The sequence below is a fragment of the Carex rostrata genome, chromosome 8 (assembly GCF_964058835.1).
Source record: "Carex rostrata chromosome 8, lpCarRost1.2, whole genome shotgun sequence".
NCBI lineage: Eukaryota > Viridiplantae > Streptophyta > Magnoliopsida > Poales > Cyperaceae > Carex > Carex rostrata.
The window spans coordinates 7,910,895-7,932,644 of record NC_135925.1 but is presented as its reverse complement, the minus strand read 5'-3'; the positions used below and the strand labels follow the sequence as shown (position 1 = coordinate 7,932,644).

The 21,750-nt window shown below is 34.9% G+C and overlaps 2 long non-coding RNA genes across 3 annotated transcripts; both read right to left on the bottom strand.

Annotated features, from left to right (window-relative positions):
• Positions 1 to 5,785: 5,785 nt before the first annotated feature.
• On the bottom strand, positions 5,786 to 6,797 carry LOC144558792 (uncharacterized). The gene is made up of 2 exons (XR_013512989.1): positions 5,884 to 6,797; positions 5,786 to 5,844 (listed from the first exon to the last, which is right to left on the bottom strand). It is a non-coding gene; the product is annotated as an uncharacterized LOC144558792 (long non-coding RNA).
• Positions 6,798 to 9,460: 2,663 nt separating this feature from the next.
• On the bottom strand, positions 9,461 to 10,947 carry LOC144558508 (uncharacterized). 2 transcript variants are annotated; one of them, XR_013512933.1, is made up of 4 exons: positions 10,617 to 10,947; positions 10,298 to 10,473; positions 10,120 to 10,193; positions 9,461 to 10,011 (listed from the first exon to the last, which is right to left on the bottom strand). It is a non-coding gene; the product is annotated as an uncharacterized LOC144558508 (long non-coding RNA). The 2 variants fall into 2 exon arrangements; XR_013512932.1 differs by lacking the exon at positions 10,617 to 10,947 and having other exon boundaries at positions 10,298 to 10,521.
• Between the last annotated feature and the right edge of the window lie 10,803 nt (positions 10,948 to 21,750).

The following is a 21,750-nucleotide window of genomic DNA, read 5'->3' as shown; positions in this document are numbered from 1 at the left end:
AGGGCATTTGCAACCCTAATATAACACTTCAATTGAAGGTCTTTGGAGAACTCTAGTAGTGTCTCTATATGATCAGGTAATTGAGCATTTATAACCCTTGGAAAATGCTAATATGATATGCATAACATAGAAGGCCTCCGTGTAGCTGCTCAATATTTGAGTTTTCAAATCTTAACCGTCAATAATTATTGACAAAGCAAAAATAGAAGATAATTATTAAGGGTAAAACTAGTATTAAGATAAAAATAAATTCCTAAGAGCATCTCCAATCCAACAATTGAAATTAATTGCTAAATAACAATTATGAAAATTTTAGAAATTAAGCAATTCACTCCTGCATTAGTACAATCAACCAAACAATTGATAATTAAATACTTGGCCAATAAGAATTAAACATTTGGCCAAGTCATCTTTAGAAAATGATTTCTTATTAAGCAATTATTTTCAATAATTGCTAAATAAGCAATAGCCATACAACCCAGCAATTACAAAAACAATTGACACATCAGCATAAGCAATCCATAAGCAATCACTGTTGGAAATGCTCTAAGCATTAAATATGTTTTGAGACATGAAAATACCGCCGCCCTTAATTAATCATATATGCGACGTTTTGTTTTAATATCTTTTTTAACTATGCGTATGAATCCATCAAGACTACTTATTTAGTTTTGAATATTTATATTATATTATAATAGTGAATTATATGAGTATAATGTTTTTATCTTGACTTAATTTGTTGACAAATTAATTTTATTTTAATTCAAAGCAATTTTTTCTTTTTGAAAAGAAAATTCCAATTTTCATCAAATAAAACTAATTCCTTCCGATTAATAATCTGATTCTAGTTTCGTGGTCAATTTACCACTTTCTATGTTCCGAACCACGACAGTGACTAGGTCGTTTGCTTGCCACACCGTGCCATGCTTTTCTTTTTTCTTTTTTTGGGAAGACGGTCAGGATACGCAAATAAACACAATATCCAACATACGAGCCAGGGCCGCCAGGCACACATGCTGTGACAGTTCATTACGCATGACTTTTTTACATCCCAATATCTAATTTGAGCCCATCTAGAAGAAAAATTGGCCCAGTAAGACCAATATGGGGATAGGCCTGGACACGATACAAATGATAAGCTCATGCTATACATAATACATGTAAGTAATTACATAGGCCCTGCAAAAGTTCAGAAAAATCAAAGCTGTAAATAGGCCCTGCACTGAAAGAGTATTGCTGCCATATATTGTGATATTGATTGAGAAATATCAGTGTTATCGGGGTCGATGTGCTGCCAAGGAAATCTCGAAATGGTTTAAGAAACTAAAACGTTTGACTTTCAAACAATGATGATGTACCGTGTACGCCTCAATCTAAAGTTAAATAAAAAGGTGACGGCGACTATCGGGAATATATGTATCCTTGTTCTCGTATGTTTAGCTATTTCTTCCATGGCAAGTAAATAAGGGATACTTTTTTTTTTACAAGTGATGTTTGGTTCGCCGTAAAAGAGGTAATTAGGTAGGAGGTTCAACTGTAGTATGGGTGTAGATTTTAACAATAAATTTTTGGCTCAAAGCAGTGAAGAGGTGAGAGAAAACAAAATATTTAGATCATTTTGTTCACGTTTCAGAAATAAAACTAATAAAATGGTTGTTTAATCCTTTAATGGACACCTCATTATGTATATATGATCAATTGATGATTCCTCCTTAATTGACAGTCAATCCTAATTGATATTTTCTGCTAAAAAAAAAAAAATCTTGCTTTGAATTTGGTGCGCCATTTCTTTTTCTTCAACCAAGAGTTTTTTCAAATCTCAAATCTCAAATCTCTGAAAACAGATAATTTCAAATATTTAGTCAATTGTATTTTCAATGGTAATATAGGTCATTTTCTCACCTCAGATATGTACGAAAGTTATTTTGTAAGCAAATTAAGTTAACTTTTGATGCTTGACAATCTAGCACAACAAGAAAAATAAAACCCGTTTAATGTTTAGCATTTTGATGCTTAAAATCTAACAACTGTAGTTAAGTTCTCACCTGCTTGACAGTCTAAGTATTAGATAAACTTTGTCAAAAATGAAGTTTAACATTTTGACGATAAAAATATAGTATGATTGACAGTCTAAGTATTAGATAAACTTTGTCAAAAATAAAGTTTAGCATTTTGATGATAAAATTATAGTATGACCTGATAAGGAACACACAATTTTTTATATTTGAAAATGGTTTACAAAATTTAACTATTTTTTTGCTTTATTTATTTTCATATATTTTGTTTAATAGATGGATATTGGTGAGTTAGGCAATTCCATTCGAACAAGAGACCGAAAAAACTTGAATTACTCAATTTCAAGTACAAAACTCGTGAAGAACTACTCAATATTGTTAGTGCATTTTAATTGCTCGGCTAAAAGATATGCATTATTTATTTGTGGTTCAAAGTAAGAGAAATATGTTGTTTCACAATGTGATATAGATCGTAAATATCGTGATGTATGGAATACATGTGTTTTTATATGAAAGAGAAAAGACAATAGGGACACGTTAGATCAACTGTCCTTTTAAAATTAAGGATAAAAAGACGAATGAAAGAATCTAGATAATAATAAAGTTTTCATTGGAAACTCAATTCGAATTTTCGTTGTTAAAATAAAGTTTTTAGAAATAATAATTTTTATTTTTATAATACTATATATATTGTAACCACGCTATATTGGTGTCATGCTGAGATTATATTTAGTTTTTATTTTGCCATGATCTTTTTTCAATTTAATTCATTATATTTTTTGGGTTTGAATACGTAGTCATGGAATGATCTTATTATAAATTAGATCAAAGCAGCATTGATTGAAAATAATATAATATTTATACATTATTTTCACTATTTGGAGCATAATTGCATAATGCAGAAAAAAAACGAAGATAGGTATTAGTATTATTTAAGTTTGCAGATTCTAAATAAAAAAAAATTGCTGATAGTTATTTGATGCTAATCCAGATGCTCACAAAAAAAAATTATTTAATTCCATAATTTCTTATTGGGAGAATGTACAAATTGCCCTTTTATTTTCAAAACAACAAACAAAATACCCCTCTTCATAAATTATTAACAAAATGCCCTTGTAGGCTCCACTTTCTCTTCCCTTTTTTCTCTCTCTCACTTCTCCTCATTTACTCTCCATCATTTTTTATTTAAAATGGAGGGTTATGCAACATACCAACAAATATAAACACATTTTCTTGTTGCATAATTTGTCGTGTTTTATTTAATAAACCAATCTCTTTATGCATTTTTTTTATTTCAAATGGAGGATTATACAACAGATCATAAAATATTAAATACATCAAAATTGATTTATTATTTAATGTTGGTCATTAAATTGCTTTCAATTTAAAAATTGTAATAAAATTATTTATTATTATGTTATTAATATTTTCACCTCGATTCACGAAGTATGTTGCGAATATTATTTTCTTAATATTTTGTAATTTATCCATAAAATTTGTAGGATGTAGCAGATATTTATTAATTTTTTTGTTGCTGATTAAATTGCATTGAGATTGTTTCATGATGTGTTAAATTAGTTTATTATTTTTGTGGCAAATATGAATTTTTTGTCGCAAATATTTTGTACTTCATCGCATCAAGATTAGTTTATTATTTTTGTTATATTATTTTTCAAGCTTGCGTACAGAGCAGGAACAGATTTCATTATACTACACCAGTATTATAACAAATTTCATTATACTACACCAGTATTATTTTTTTATGAAATTAAATATAAAAGCATAATGCAATGGTGGCCCTATGGTTCAAGTGTCTTCAATTTTTTTGTCTTCATTTTAAAAATTACAATAACTTCAAGTTTAAAACTTAAATATAAAAAAAAAGTTATATATGATCTCTATCATTTTCTCTATGCACACATAATATTACAAAATTTCAATTTTATTTTGATTAGAATTCAGAGCTTGCAAAAATGCATCAATGTGAATAAATTATGAATGTTGATTTTTCAATTTATTAATTCATGTAAAACTATAATCGGAAAACGATAATTTTATTGACATATAGAAAAAATAATATAGATTATATTTAACGGTTTTATTGTACCGCATAAATTTTAAAAATGATGAAAGCACAAAAATTGAAAATATTTGAACCCTCTTCATCTTTCAAATGATTACAAAATTCAATATTTTGTCCAATCAAATAATTAACTAGCTGAATTGTGAATTGTAGATCTGGTTTTAGATCCTCTTAACTTATGTAAGAAATTTAAGACATCAAAATAACCGACCAAACAAATTTAGAAATGTTTATTAATACCGCCCCTTAAGATAAAAAATTTAACATTCTTTCATGTGGGGCATGTTTTCTACACTGAATGGGACATTAAAGTTTGCTATCATGATTTATGTTAATACATTAATAAAAAAAATATGTCTTTTACCTTGTCAAAGAGCCATAATCTATAGTCCATAGGAAACTACAATAATATAACCAAACCTATCAAAAGATAAGAAAATTGTGGTGACATCATATAATTATTTTATAAAAAAAAAGACTAATTGTTGGACACTACTGAGATAATTTTTTATCCGTAGAAATTAATAAAATAAGATGTACGAAAATAGAAAGATTTGCAACATTTTTAGAAAGATCGAGATCATTAGTCCCAAATCAAAATTTTAATACTTTTTTATTCATTCTGAACAACTTTGATGAGAAAAAATAATTAAAATTATGGATCGGAACTAATAATTTTTAGAAAGATCGGAACTAACAACCTTGTAGGCATTTTGTTAATAATTTATGAAGAGGGGTATTTTGTTTGTTGGTTTGAAAATGAAGGGCAATTTGTACATTCTCCCATTTCTTATTTGTAGTGAATATATTAGAAATTATGTTAAAAGTACGCGATAACAAAATTTTTAAAAAATAAGGCGGACCAGATCCTGCAAATATATTTTTAAGAATAAAAGGTAATACAACATCCAGTATTTTATCATGTATATCTTTAAATTTATTTGAAGAATAAATTTCTATTATAGATGTGATGCTCCATTAATGCAGATGGTCCACTAGTATCACCTCTATATATAATAGAATGGTCCATTAATGCAATAGAATGGTCTACTAGTATGGTACTTTATTAATTTTCTTTCTTAAACGTGGATATATAGAATGGTCTAAAACTCTTAAATAAAAAAATTTATCTCACCTAAATGCTGGCTTGAGTTAAAATATTGGTGTTACAATATGCACCCGAGATATCGCTCCTGTTTACACACACACACACACTCTGTCACACCCCCAATCCGGAGGTGCGACGATTACTACCACATCTATTTATCATTTAATTAACATAACATAAGGCATGGATCTTTTTATGCATTGCCAATAGCATCCATTATTATTCCCACATCCCAATTTATTTACAATAATTATCTGACATTTTATAGTGGATGATGCTAGAGATATATTCTTTGCACCTTGTCAGATATAATAAACCCAAATCCCATACCTTTAGGTGGCCCTCCTGTCAATTACCCGGAACCGCTCTTTATCGTATAGTAAACCTGTAACCCACAAGGGGAAACGAGTGAGAAATAATAAATTATTTCTCAGTGCTGATTGCCACTCAGATTATTGGATTCAAAGGAAATCCATATTCAGAATGAAATCACCGCATGAGAAATAAACAGTTCATTTCATAATGACGAATGCAAATGCTCAATAATATAATCCAATTAAATAACAAAAATTATAAAAATAAATCAGAACTCTAAGAATCTTATTAGAATAAATGGTTTGGGTCAAAATCTTTTAATACTTTAAGTCTAGTAATGTTTGGGACCTAATCTTTACAACCACTGAGTCTGGTAACGTTTGATTTCTTAACTTTACAATTTCTAATATGATAACACTGATAGATACTGTAACATGTATCTGTCGTGTCAGGGCTTATACCGTTCTAACTATCATGACACATGATTAACGGAAACAATACGAAATCAATATCACAATACTATCATTATCGGAAAGAAAATCAATGATAAGACAGTTACCACAGTTCATTAGTCTTACAATCACAATTCACATTTATTCAATATCCCCTATCCAACCGGTACTGGATTCAGTTGGGGCCATTCACCATATGCGCATAAGGGTCCTGGAGTAAAGTCTAGTAGCTAGCTAGACTTTACGATATATTAATTTTTTTTTCTCCACTATATGGAGGTTCAAGGATTACAGTATTTCATATTCATTCAATTCAATCACTGTGGTCTCAATCAATCATTTACAATAAGAATCAAGCAATCGATAAACAATATCAACATGACAGTCAACGGACTTACCTGTAGTTCAGTTTCAGTTGTATTGGCTATGCATATGATGCAACAGTTCAATCAATGCAGTCAATCAAATATTCAAAATACACAGCGAGTTACGATTTAATTCCTAGTTATGAATCTCAGACTAATCCAATAACCTCGCACCTGATACGTAGGGCAATAGGCGAGATCACTAGCAGTCTTTCCTTCCTGAACCTTTTATATTGTCAATCTTATCTGTTGATTATGCCTACGACAGAATAATATATATATTCTTATCAATATTTATAATCATCCTCATCATTTGTTTAATTAATAACAATACCATTTTAATTAATGACATCATTTACCCATTATTCTATCATTTTCTTAATCCCTTAATTTATATTTATTTCAATCCAATAATCCAAAATCAAGTCCAATAAATCCACTCCAAATTCATGTATTTAATCCAATAGTCCATATATGTCTAATAAGTAACAATCCAAATCATTTAAGTTCAAACAGTCCAATAGCCTAATAAATCAAGATTCAAATCTAACAGTCAAGTTTCAATTAATTTTCATTCTCAAATTTGCTTCTGACTTTTATATATGTAACTTAATCAACACCAATGCTCCTTTGACAAGGGAATATTACCAACTCATAGAAAATTTCACTTTGTACTTATTTAAAATAATCTTTAGTTAAGCCATAATATTTCAATCATAATAGAAAGTGCAACTAACTACATACTTTGACAAAGTAAATCCTATATAACTATAGAAGTGCAACACATACTGTACTTGTATCCATCTTCAAAGTAATTTGCATATTATCTCAATTAAGCTTAATATTTCCTATGTTTCAATTTACCCAGGTTATAAAAACCAATGTAGCAAAGTTAGCTAAGTACTGGTACTAATGAAATATACATCAAAAATGTCCTTTTAATTGTCAAATCACAAATAAGGAAAGCCATGTGTGCTTGTAGACCATGAAGTAAGAGTTCTAATGATTCTTACATAGATATAACTATCCCAACAAAGATATTAATTGGACTATCATGTATATATAAAATTGGAGTGTTTTCAACTAATAATAAGCAATCTTGCTAATTCAATTCAACAGTCAATTAATACAACACCTAAGCTTGATTAAAGCTCACTTCTTAAAACACTTAGATAAAAGAACAATAGAGAGATATATACCAAGCAGCTAGCTATGTGAACTAATATTGAAAGAGAGATAGCACATCAGAGTAACCGAAACTTGCTAGTGATGCAATTTCATCTCAAGCTGCCTTACACAAACAAAGGAGAGAGAGAGAGAGAGAGATAGAGCGAGAAGAGGGTTTGAGAAACCATTGAGAATTAGAAGAAACTAGTAGCATCGTTGTTGCGGCTTCGCCGCAACTATTCTTTTATGTAAGTTGACATATACGGGAGACATTTTTTTCTTCTTCTATATGGTGACGCCACATATATCTAAATATTAAAAAATGTTTACATATGAATTTTATTGCATATAACATTATCTAGCATTATATTGATAGCCCAGTTAAAAAAATATATATCAAACAACTTGATGCTTTAAAAAAGTGCATGTCCAGACAATTCACTCATCCTGAATATTTGATGTTGCCACTCTCTTTGCCATCGATTCAATTTCTCTCCATCTCGGGACCAATAGAAGGAATATACAATCTATATTATTTTTCTTTAATCATGGTGTTAGATAGAGAGGAAAAGAGAAGCCCATGGATCAAACAGAAGATCACCAATCTCTTGAATAATCACAACTCCTGCAACAATGTCCCTACTTCACAACCAATACTACAAAATAGATTTTAAATAATTGTCAAATTCAATCCCATAGCATAGATCGAGCCTATTGCATGAAATATCGAGTGGATACCAGTGCATTTCGCTTTACTGGTAAACCCTTAGCATATAACTGAATAGAAAAGCTGGTACAAAATTTATTTATTTTTTCCTTCTATTTTTTCAGCATTTGAAAATCAAAGAAAGATTTTTATTAGTGTGCCTTAGTAGCAGCAATGATATAAAACAAAAATCATCACTATCCAATCTGATAATTAGTGCATTTTGACATCATAAGAGTCAAACTAAGCAAACAGGAAAATCAAAGCCTAGTAAAGCAAAACAGGGAAAAAAATTCAGTGGAACTTTGCAGCAACAAAAATCAGGAGGCAATAAAACATGAAGTATAATATGCATTGTGAAGACGTATTTTTCCAAGGTTGTGAGAAAAATAAATCCTGACAGAGATGCAAATTGGTAGTGTGTGTGATAACAACTGTTTTGATATACTGGACCGAGCGTATGTCACAGGGGACTGCTCTAGCTTCATTCTTAGCTTTGATAGTAAGCACATCATGATTATACAAGCTGAAATTAAATAAATGAAATATGTGATTGCATTCTCAATCTCGGTTTTATGTGAAACAATGAAGGTATTGTCGAGGTGGGGCCAGATGTCAATAGGACTACAAATAATTCATACTACAGTACACCCGTCAAAAGCAAATCTTATCGGGACCACAGAGAATTCTATAGCTAGCTTAGCTGAACTTGCAATGATGGGTATAGCTATGCTTGCTAGTGATGTCTCTCATTTTGGTTTGATTACAATTCTTTCTGTATGTTCTGTGGTTGCAGCAACTGGGTTTTACCGTCATTGGTTGGAAAGAACTACCTCAATCCTTTGATTTATGAACTAAAATTTGTTATTGAATCTTTTTTTTAAGGCTTTTGTTTTCAACTTCCCATTTACCTGTTAAATGGAAGTGCTACCATCTTATAATTTTTGGAGCTTCAACATGATTTCAGCTCATAATACATAGTGTGGTTTGTACTTTAATTTGCTGTCTAAAGAAAACTCTGTTGTTGTTAATAGCTGCAGCTATGACACTGGGGGACAACAAAACAAAGGGAATCATAAGAAGCTGCATGGGAAGTATATGCGGCAAAACGAAAATCTATCAAAATAAAAAGTCATGGGTAATTAACCAAATCAAAAGATACATATTAACAATGTACTTAATACTTTTTGTTGAAAGTTATTACAGAAACCCAAAAGAAGAGAAATAAAAAATTATTATTGGTATTGATCAAGTACTGATGATTTTTAGTTGCTGGGGCAAGAGCAGATTTTGGCCCTGACAAACAGCAGTTTATGGTACAGCAAACATTAAATTATTAACATCATTGGGGTTTTTTTTATTTAAATAAAGAAAGAGGCTCAAAAGATTTTACATGTACCATGTTATAAAAATTTCCCGTCTATTTGTTGCATCAAGCACCGTTTTCAGTTCCTATGTTTCTATTCTTCCTTCATCAAGCAAAACAACAAACTCAATAGTGAAAAAAAATTTAACTCACTACCTAGTAACTACTCAGCCAGTACAGATAATGAAGGCTTCAATTTTTTTTCCCCTTTTCATAAACTAAAGGAAACTGTAAATTCCATTGAAGACAATGGGGGTGACTAAATAATGACACAAACAGAACTAATCTAAAAGTCTACTCTGCATAAAACATACTAAAAAATTTCTAAGCTCTCTTCCTTAATCCAGGTCTGCGTACGTGGAGCTGCTTCTTTTTTACTTGTCAGAGAACTGGAGGCTCCATTAGTCATCCCCACAGCCATTTGATATGAACCACTTAATATGTATAAGATAGGATAGTTGATTATATTTACACCAAGGTAAAAGAAAGTGAAAAATATGAAGCAGCAAGGAGAAGTTTGAATAATTGCGTTGTAAGTATACCTTGGCATATTGATAAAGAGGATAACAACAGAAACCCCGACTACGAGAGGTAACACAGGAGCCGCCGTTAGATCCTGCTCAGTCCAAAAAATAAACAAATTTCTCATTCATCTTTAATTTTCACACAACTCAACCATGTAACAGTACCCAAAATTCAAATACTCCAAACTCAACCGACTTGTCTGTGATGACGCTCTTGGATCTTATATCTGAGAGGCCCGACATGAACTTGAGACTGTTTCTCCAAATCAATTTCAAAAGGCTCAGAATCGAAAACAAAACTGTTTGAGGGTAGCCCTGATCTCAGTTATATCAAGTGTTGGCCTTTGGATAGGTCTCGGATCTCAAAGTAGCCTGAAAGAGGTAGCGAGATTACAGTTTCAAATATAACATAATCAACAGTAAAAAGATGTATAAATAAAATTAGAAATTACCAGAACCCATTTTAACGAAAGATACCAGAAGAAGCATTTCAAAAATGGAGAGTAGTACCGTACCTCAGAGCAGTGACGAAGACCAGCAACAGTAGGAATTGCGGCCTCCTCCCAGATTAGCGTCAGGAAGAGGATGGACTGGCGGGAAGGACAGCGAATAGCAGACGGGAGCGAAATATAAGCCGACCGAAGAACGCAGCCATAGCAGGAAGACCACGTAGCGAGGTTGTGCTACGTGTAGCACATGGGAGAGAAATCGGTAGCCAGGTGTAGCCGTATGTGCGATCGTGAGAGCCTAAGGCGGTGATTTGAATTTTCGCCCCTTTTCTTGCTACGTGTTTTTTGGTCATTTGAAGGAGTTGAGGCTTGCTGAAGAAGAGCCGGTTTGATATCTGCCCAGCGCAAAAATGAAGTGACGTCAGCTGACGTCAGGTGGAATCAACTTCAGCCATCGATGCTAAATCGTGAGGCAGATCAGTGGCGAGCACTGTTCATCCTCTCATTCAAAATTAAGGTATTTATAATACTAGACATTTCGGTAGATAGCAACTCTCTTAGTCAATGGGTTACATGCTGGAACAACAGAGTTCTGCCACGCAAGGAGAGAGGAAGGAGATGGTCCTGCCATGTGGGTCCCCATGTGATATTTTCAATTTCAACCTTCAAGTTTTCAAGATTTATTGAGTGGTCCCACATGTAAAAATTTCTTTGTTTAATAAATCAATTGTTGTATACTATTCCAATTAAATTGATTCATTTATATGGCAATCTATTCCATTCTCAGTTATCGGATGATATAACATTTTGAATATTTTAAAAGTTTAATTAACATCCTACATATATTTATTTCGGTTAATTAGACTTTCAAATGATTTGCTTATAGTAATTAATTTCATATTACTTGATTGTCTTATTAATCTATTCAGAAAATTAATATATGTTCCTTAATTGTTACTTATTTTTATTAAAAGACACATCAAGCATTTCGTATCGTATCGTATCTTACCTTCAGTCATTAATTTCACATATATATATTTGCATAGTGTTACACACTCCAATAGGAAACATGTGGTCACAAGAAACACCTCTAATTGTCAATTAATCACTTATGCAATATGCATCACTTATACGTAATTTACAATATTCTTGCGAGAGACATATTTAATATTTTAAAACTTTTTTGGTAGAAGTCGAAATCGCAATTTATTCTCCTCATTTTCAGTTACTAATCTGACTGATAATGATAGTCAAAACCTCAAAACAAAACAAAAGAAATAAAAAGAAGAAGATATTGTATTGTTAATTACTAGGCACCCGCATATTGGGTAACCGTAACCTTGTCAAAGATATGCAGAGTCCGGTGATGTAGTTAATATATACGAGCGCGAAAGATGTTAGCAAAGAGCCGAATCTTAATGCAACTCAAAAAGATATGCTTAGTCACCTTGTGATTTTTAAATTTTAATTATATATGTTAAATTAAATTAAATTTTTATTCTTTTATATTTTTATATAGTTCAACAGCTCATAAAATATCTAATATATGGACTTAATAGTTAGACTTTCAAATTGTGACTGTTAAAATTTGAATTTAATTAAATTCCATCTACTACATATTAAATATTCTTGTACTTTATATTTCAAACTCCCTATTAAATGTTCTCATTTTGTCCCTGATTAGTTCAGTAATGACATGCCTACTAAACAGTATGACAAATATTAGTAAAAAGTGTGTCATCCTGCAACACTTTGAGATTGTTAGGCAATTAATATGGGATTAAATTTTAAATAGGCCTAAGAAGGCAAAAAAAAAAAAGTTCAATATAAGAGAAATGGTACTTTGAGAATTCGGACAAAGAGGAATTTAATCTTAGAAATTCAGATGAAAGAAGCAAACGTTAATTGATTCTCACTGAGAAGATAGTGTTGAGACGAATTAATTAAACTTTAAGGAGTCCCAAAAAAAAAAAAAAAACTTAAAAAATATTAAGTAGGGTTGCTGAACAGCCTCTTTGCCGATTTTTTTTAAAATACCCATTTAATAAATAAATTAAATTAAAATATCCAAGTTTCAACAAAATTTATAAAAATACCCCCCCCCCCCCCCCCCCCCCGCGGATAATATCCGCGCTCCGGAATAAATATTCCCCCCCGCGGATATTATCCGCGCCCCGGATTAAAAAATCCCCCCCGCGGATAATATCCGCGCTCCGGGCCGTTTAATATTTTTTTTTTTTTTGCTGCAATTTTTTCTTATAAATTCTCTCCTTAGAGAGAGAGAGAAGGAGAAGGAGAAAGATTTCAGAAAGAGAAAGAGAGGAGAAGAAGAGGGAGAGAAGGAAAAGGCATCGTAACTCAGGTATGCACTGTTCACGTATTTACTATTTATGTGTATTTTCTTTTCATGCACTGTTTTTATAATGTACGTATACGTATTTACTGTTCACGCACTGTTTATGCACTATTCACACCTGTTTGTTCACTGTTCATATGTACTGTTCAAACACTGTAGAATTACTGTTCATATGTACTGTGCAAACACTGTAGAATTACTGTTCCCAAATACTGTTCATATGCCCTGTTCATATGTACTGTAGAGTTACTGTTCATATGCACTGTTCAATCACTGTTTAAATACTGTTCATATATACCGTTCCTAAATACTGTTGACAATTGAAATTAGTAAACTGACCAAATATTTGACATTTACGAATGTAGTTCATTGGCAATGTCTATTGGAATTTCATTACATTTTGGAGGGAAATTCATAAATGATCAGTATGGTGTACGTTACTCCAAACCTCCAGTAAATACGTATTGGGTTGAAGAAAATTTCTCATTCGAGGAGTTGCATTCGTTTATTTATGAAGCGAGCGGCTACAATAGGAATCACTGGAAATTAGAAATACAGGCCCGTATGCTCCAAGCAGGAAAGTATCTCAGAATCACATTGCGAGATGAAGGAGCATTTAGAGGCCTGCTTAGGAAGGTTGTGAGGTCCGGTGATCCTCTGTTGGAAGTTTTTGCATGCCGAATTAACAGAGAGTCAGGAGCTAGATGTTCATCCCAAAATTTGGCTGTAGAAAATTATCAACCAAATTATGAATCACACACTCCTCTATTCGTACCCGAACCAATGCCAGTACTAGAACCAGAACCAGAAATATACAGTAATTCACCCCAATCTCCACCTTTTATCCAACCCCAACCACAATGTCCACCTTTTATCCCACCTATATCCGTAGGTTCTCCATCCTTACCTGGACCTGAACCAAATCCTCACCCCAGACCGCCACCAGTACATGAAGATCCAAACGAGTCAGAATTTGAATTTATGAACGAGGTACCGGATGAGAATCTGCAAACTGGGGATGAATGGGGGGAAGGAGACTTGGATGATGAGGTAGATGAGGAAGATGAAGAAGATGAAGAAGAATACACACAGCCAACTGTGAGGCAAAATAGAGATATGCCGTTAAGTGGCCGTTCTGAGACTCACCCGTTCCTAAACTTCAATGACACATCTGCTTTTCAAGAAGCAGATGTTTCTTACTACGGTCATCGGATTGAATACAAGAGTGAGCTCGCAGCAGGCCAATTCTTCGCCAACAAAAAGCAACTGACGAAAAAGATCAGAGAGTACCATGTTGACAAGAACCAAGAGATATATACGAAGAGAAGTGACACATCCAAGCTAGAAATTAGATGCCGCACTTCGGGTTGTCGTTTTAAACTGAAGGCAAGAGCAACAAAAATTGGAGATACATGGAAGATAACTGAGCAAGACACGGCTCACACATGCACATCTGAGTACACCAGGATCGACCATGCACAATTGACGGCATCAATTATCGCAGATATCATCGGGCCTAACATTAAGGAAAACCCCACTATGAGCATCCGGAGTGTGGCACACTGCGTGAAAGTTAGGTTTGGCAGTATAACCCCGAAGTACAACAAACTTTGGAGAGGTCGCGAGCTTGCAGTAGCCCGGCAATTTGGGAGTTGGGAGGAGTCGTACAACTTTATGAAACTATTACTTCTCGGGATATGTGACAAGAATCCTGGCTCGAGGCACCTATTTCGAACCAAGCCGAGCTTCGATAAAGATACAGGACTGGTCAAGCAAGGTGTTGTGGAATTCGTGGCCGTGGCATGGGCTTACGGACCATGCATCACCGCATTTGGTTACCTAAGGCCGGTGATCAGTATAGATGCAGCCTTCCTTTCTGGGCGGTATGAGGGAAGACTTTTGATGGCTTGCGGCTATGATGCCGAGAACCAATTGCTACCCCTAGCATTTGCAATTGTGCAAAAGGAGAATGAAGATAATTGGGGATGGTTCTTACATTGGCTTAGGATTAATGTGATTGGTGTTAATAGATTCGTATGTGTTATATCAGACCAACACAAGGGGATAAAAGCTGCATTGAAACCTGAATACGGATGGGACAGTGATAATTTTGTGCACAGGTATTGTATCCAACACGTTGCTGATAACCTTGTCCAGGCCTGTGGGAAGGACGCATGGTACGGAACTAGGTTCAAACTAGGAGCCAGGAAGAAGAAGCCAAGAAGGCTGAAGGAGATGTTCGAAGATTTCGCCATGGTATGTCTAATATTGTCTAATTTATGTCATTTTCGATTATTTAAGATGCATTTTGTGTAATTTGACTTTGTTCTATTGCAGCAAAATCCGAGGTGTAATGTTTTTTTAAGGAGAGTGGGCAAAGTACGTCCTAATGATGTCATGGAGCAATCAAATTTTGATAAAATTTTCCAAACCTGTGATGGAGGATACCGATTTGGTATCATGACAACAAACGGCTCCGAGTCCCTTAACGCTGTCTTCAAGGAGAGCCGTATGTTGCCCGTGGCTGCACTTGTGGAGGAGACATTCTACAAGTGCAATAGTTGGTTTGTGCAGCGGCGGCAGGCAGCGATGGAACAAAGGGATGCAGGAAAGCCTTTTTCCGAACGGGTACATGTTAAGCTCGCCAAACGGTGGGTGAAAGCTATAGAAATGGATGTCATCGCATACTCGCACGGCGAAGGTAAGTACGAAGTCACGGGCCCAAATGAATATGTTCCAGTAGTCCAAATGCAGGATGGAACTATGTCCATGCTTCATAGAAGGTTCCAGTATATCGTGACATTCGGGCCGGAGAGAGCAGTTGAATGTACATGCAGAGGTATCCAATTAACTGGAATTCCGTGCGCTCATGTGTTAGCTGTCTGTCGCCAAAAAAACTGGTCACCCGACTTATTTGTTGACCACCGGTATAGGGTGGACTACCTTTTGAGTACTTGGAATGCTGTATTTGTTCCTTATGGCAATCCTGAAAATTGGCCTGCGACCACTACTCCTAAAATTGAGCCAAACAAAGATTGGATACGGCGTGGTAGGAGAAAACACATCCGTCATGTAATGACCATGGATGAAATGCAAGGTAGGCGACAGGGGCACCGTCCTCGCCGTTCCACTACTGATAGGCAGAGTCGAGGTATGTAACATTCAACCTTGAAAAATGGTTACATTTCATTCCAATATTGAACAGGTTATTAAGTAACATATGTGGGATGCAGATGCTCATAACGCAGCAAATGCAGCAGAAAACGAACGAGTCATGGCAGAGTCAAGCGGATTGCGAGGGGCGCGGCGAAGCACATCCAGAAGCCGTACAGCTGACCGTGAAAATGCAACTATGATGTTTAGGGAGGCAATGGGAGAAAGACTGTCAGGAGGAGAGGCGGTTGGGATGCAAGGGCCTTCAGGTACTACCCAGCGAAGAAGGAGCACATCTCAAGCTGGAAGAAGGAGCACATCTCAAGCAGGACATCGTCAAGAAGATGCAGTTCAACCAGCTAGAAGGAGCACATCTGGCGCAGGACCATCTGGGACAGCATACCAGCAAGAAGAAACAGTGCAACCAGCCAGAAGGAGCACATCATCATGGGGATCTGGACGATTACTAGGATTCCAATTTCTTCGAAGTCGTAGAAATTAACATCAGTGCTCTTTCATAGTAATGCACTATTTCAAAGTATTGTGAACAATTTTTATTTTGAGGTTTGTATTAACTTTATTTGTATATGTATGAACGTTTTTTTTTCTAATTATTATTTTGTAAATTGTAGACGAGAAGGATGGACAACAATACTAGAGGAAAGAGCGAGGAAAACAAAAACCCCACATGTTGCTTTTGCGGAAAGACTAGAAGTGACTGTCCGAGACAACTGCAGATATATGAATTTTTTAACCGGAATGACATATCTGATGATGATTTTGTAGAAAACCACTACGGTTATGGATCAAAGAAAGAAGAAACTAATGTAGCGACGCCGCCTAAGGCTAAGACCAAGACTAAGACTCGTGTACCTTCAAAGATGAAGGAAATTTTTTTTCTAAACTACAAGGAATAGTACATTTCTCACTTCGTTATGCATGTAGTTCAATTTGTATTTGAAGTTCAATTTAAATTAGTTCTAACTGTTAAGTTAGAAGTTTGTATGAACTTAATTTGTACTTGTCGTATTATTGTATTTGGAGAATATGTTTTATTGTGTGAACTCAATTTGTACTTGTCGTATTATTGTATTTGGAGAATATGTTTGTATGAACTCAATTTGTACTTGTCGTATTATTGTATGAACTTAATTTTATTGTGTACTTGTCGTATTAATTTGATGTGTATTTGGAGAATATGTTTTAAAGTAAATACCAAAATAGTAAATCTAAACTGCAAATCGTAATAAAACATAACGAAACATAATAACACATAAGAAAAACATAATAACTCCAAACATACTAAAACATAATAAAACTAATCTAAACTAAAACAATAACTGCAAATAAGATCTATCTCAAATATACTCTGAAGGGCTAAACCGGTGAGGTGGTTGACCTCTATTTTCCCTACTGAAATTCCTTTGACGCCAGTCTTGCCACTGTAGTTCTGCACCTTGCGCTCTACGAGCTGGTGTAACCATCTCCTCGGGCTCGGCCTGTGCGCTCATCGTGAGTGCTACACTCCATGGATCTGTGGGCTCGGCCGTGTAGGTAGCTGGCGGTGGCGGTGGGGTCTGGAATAGGGACTCTACAAACTGAGATGCACAGTCAGTCTGAGTCCCGCTCCCAGAAGCCTCCCAGTCATGAGGCATCGGTGGATACGGCTGACCCGGAGAGGCGGCTGTATCCCACTGATCAGCTGGAGGTAAATCTGAAAGGCTGAAAGTGAACCTCTCATCATCCTGCTCAGGCTGGATCTCCGGAGACTCGTGCTGCTCAGGTGGTGGCGGCATGTATGCAGGACCCTACAAGGATACCAATAACATAGTAAATTTTTACTGAATCTTTACCTAAAATAAAGAAATAAATAAAATAATGTATCATATACCGGGGGAAGAACTGGACGTCCATGCTCGTCACGGTAGGCGTGCCAACCGGTCATAGTAAGTACGAAATGATGATAGTCCCACCCTGGCTGCTCTGTGGGGGTCGGTGGCATCTCACTGGTTTGAACAGGTGGCGCATCAGGCTCATCCGATTTTATCTTGCGCCAATCAATATTCTCTCCAGCGTCTCGTAGCATAGTGACCAGCTTTGCCTCGTGGCCGTTGTCCTCAATACAAGGGGCAACCAAGTTCAACATCGCATGCCCGACTGCTCTGTAGCCTACTTTTCCAAGACAGACGATTGAACGCGCGGCACCTTTAAGCGCTACCAGCAGCTAAAAAAAAACAAGGCTAGATTTAGTAAAAATTAAGCAAAATAGTTCATATTTCTCAAAATTATGCATTACCTGACGAGCACCTTTTCGGCCAGTGGGGGTATAACCATCATCTGAGAATATCTTCCCGCGAAGAAAATTGCTGTAATCTCCCTCTAGATAAACCGAGGCCATGCAGACACGTACGTACCAAGCCTCGTATCTCAGTAGAGGATCTCCCTGGAACTGCACCCCATCCTCCGGCATGTGCCACAAGTTGGCAATCATATTTCTGGCCATTCCGTAGTGTATTTCATAAAACATACTCCAATCTCTGCCGGGGTGATTGCCGTGCGTCATCCTGTAATTAATATGTTAGTTGCAAAGTCAGTAACCAATGTTCCCTACTAAATAATAGAATAACATAACTTACCCGTGTAGCCTCCTGATCTCAGATCTCGGGACGTCTGGATCTGTGGGGATGAGTGGAGGATATCCAAACTGAAGGAGCACCCGGTCCGGATAGTGGAACTCCACTATCCAGAAGCACACCAGTGGACCCCTGTATAGCCACACCGCCGATTCATCTGCTACAGTCTGCGGCAGCCTCCCCTCACTGTATAGCTCCTGGTATGGAGTCCAGGTCACCTGCGTGTCACCCAGGCTCTGAATCTGTCCTCGGACCAGCCTGATACCTACTGGTTTTCCGTGAGGCTGGTTCTTGTACAAGTGATGTCCATAAAATTTCTTGCCAAATGCATGACAGTCTTCATTCGTGGGAACTCCCCATTCTGGCGATTCATTCAGCACAGGTACCCCCACCGGTATCCGTGACCATGCCCAGTGCTGCAGTAAAATTACTGGCCCGTACATAACCTTCTGTTTCTTCTGTAATTTGAAGAATATTAGCCATCACATAGATGTTCAAAAATTTAAAATAAGATAAGAAGAACTTACTGACCTAACAACTTTGGTACAAGTTGAAGTAAAGATGTGCCAGGACTGCCCCACCCCAGTTGTACTTTTTATCCGGCTCAAGGTCCCGCACCAGCTCCAGATACATCAGCGGGACAGTATCACCGCTCGAATCAGGGAACATAATACAACCAAATAGGTCCATCAGGAAGGCCCGTGTATATCTGTAATATTAAAATTAGAAGGCAACTCATTTTTCGACATTAATTATAGTACAATTTAAATTTATTTCCTAATAGTTTTTTGTGTACCTCTGAATCTCGAGCTCCGTGGTATGCCGATCCAGACCTCCCGCAAACAGAGCTCGCAGCTTCGTCTTCTTGATAGCGTATCTCGACTTCCCATTATAATCTCGTATATCTCCTTCAGCTCCCAACAGCTCTGCGAGTCTGACATTGATCATGTCATCATCCTGCTCAAGGGGGTCAGATATGCCACCAACAGGCTCACCTTGGATGGGCAGCCCCCATAGGACACTAACGTCCTGGAGAGGCACTGTCATCTCTCCGAACGGTAGGTGGAACGTCTGAGTCTCAGGGCGCCATCGCTCTACTAGTCCTGCAATGAGGGACCCATTAATGGCCTTAGTCTCCGTCTCCATAATATCGACCAAATGATGCAATCCCAAATTCTGCAGATACTGGTCCATCAACGGGTGGTACTGTATACTAGGATGCCGACTCCTGGCATCTACAGTGTCCTCACTCTGTGTTGAAAGAAGTAAATAACATAAAAAACTGAAAATACGACAACTCCACAAAATTTAAACTTAAAAAAGTAATCAAGTACCTCAATAGACGCCAGTGAAACTCGGTGCTCTGCGTGAGTCATCCATAACAGAGGACTGAAATGTTCCGTGCTGTTATCGGGAATTGGCTCAAGATCAGGGTCCGGTGGTGGTACTCTCCTAGGCCGTCCCCGTCCCCTAGCCGCCATCCTACGTTAAAAAAAAATTAGACATGCTACAATTGGGTACAATTCACTAATTGCGGTAAAAATTTGCTAAATTAGACTAATATGCAAAAAATTGGATTATTCGGGTAAAATAAACTCAAATGAATTTTCTATATGAAAGTGAAAGCTACATTAATTCATTATTTATAATAAAATAATTAAATCTAGTATAATTACATAACTAATAGAAATGCTTTATCACTGAAATATGTGTTGCCATTTAATATGGGTCATTTTATTCCTAACTATTATTAAATAAAATGTTAAAGAGTTATTGTATTTGTTATTGTATTTTAATTTATTAGTTAACTATTACAATGGTTTATATATATACAGTCACACGGTTAGGATATAAATATTTGTAACTATATAATAAATTAGAAGTCATTTTAATTAATCTTACACTTAATAAGATCACAACAAATTCTCTTAAAAATAATTACTCAACAACATAATTTTAGTATTTTACCGTAACATGTAAGAAATAAAGAAATTCAACTAATTAATCACAATTCTCACAATTCATGAAATTGGACCAATGCAAACAATTCAACTAATTAATCACAATATATATATTACATTATATTATATATACAATTCAACTAATGCAAACAATTCAACTAATTTTAAAAATACCCAAAACGTAAAAAAAAATCATGGTCCTAATTTTAAAAAAGATCTAATATTGTTGTACAAGAATATTTACTAAAACTTTACCAAGACAAGGAAAAAAGATACTCTGTAAAAGGTAAGAAAGTATCATTTTTTTTCCTTTTGCTCATTAGCAAAAACCAACCTTTTGTCCTATTGAAATTACTCTATGCAAACAATAACTACAATTTTGGTAGTGTACTAGTGTTTAACTAACAAAGGAGATTCATAACAGAAATGGACAAATACAACATTGTAATTCTTCACAAACAAACAAATAATGCTGCAGAGCAATAGATACGAATCTTATAATTACACAAGTTTAAAAATTCTCTAATATAAGAAGCTATTAAAAAAAAAAATTACATACTCATGTTCCCTAAAATACAAACAAATTATGGTTTTACATTATGCACATAACTCCAAATTTAATCTCCAAGTCTCCAACCATTGCATTCTTTTAAAAATTCTTACATACATCTATTTCTTATTCTAACATACTCCAAATTTATGCTGGATTCACTTTTCAAATATACATAATTGATTTTTTTTCCTAGTTAAAAAAAACTCTGTATTGGACAAAAATTGAATATTTGAATAATTACTTTTCCAACTTGCTTTGATATTTATAGCAAGTGCTCTAAATTTTTGGTCTACATAATAAGTGATCTAAAATTGTAAATTGTACAAGGTACATCATTAATTACAGCATTAGTCCTTAATTTTATTTGATTGTTTATTTCAAAACAACTAAAAACTAAATTTATTAAAACCTACATATGTTTAATAAATGATTAAATAATATATAATATGTCACATGAACACATCATAAACATCAAGAAACTTATCATGACACTAAAAAATAATTTCGGATTCTATGCTTCTTTTCTCCAAAAACAATTTTCAAA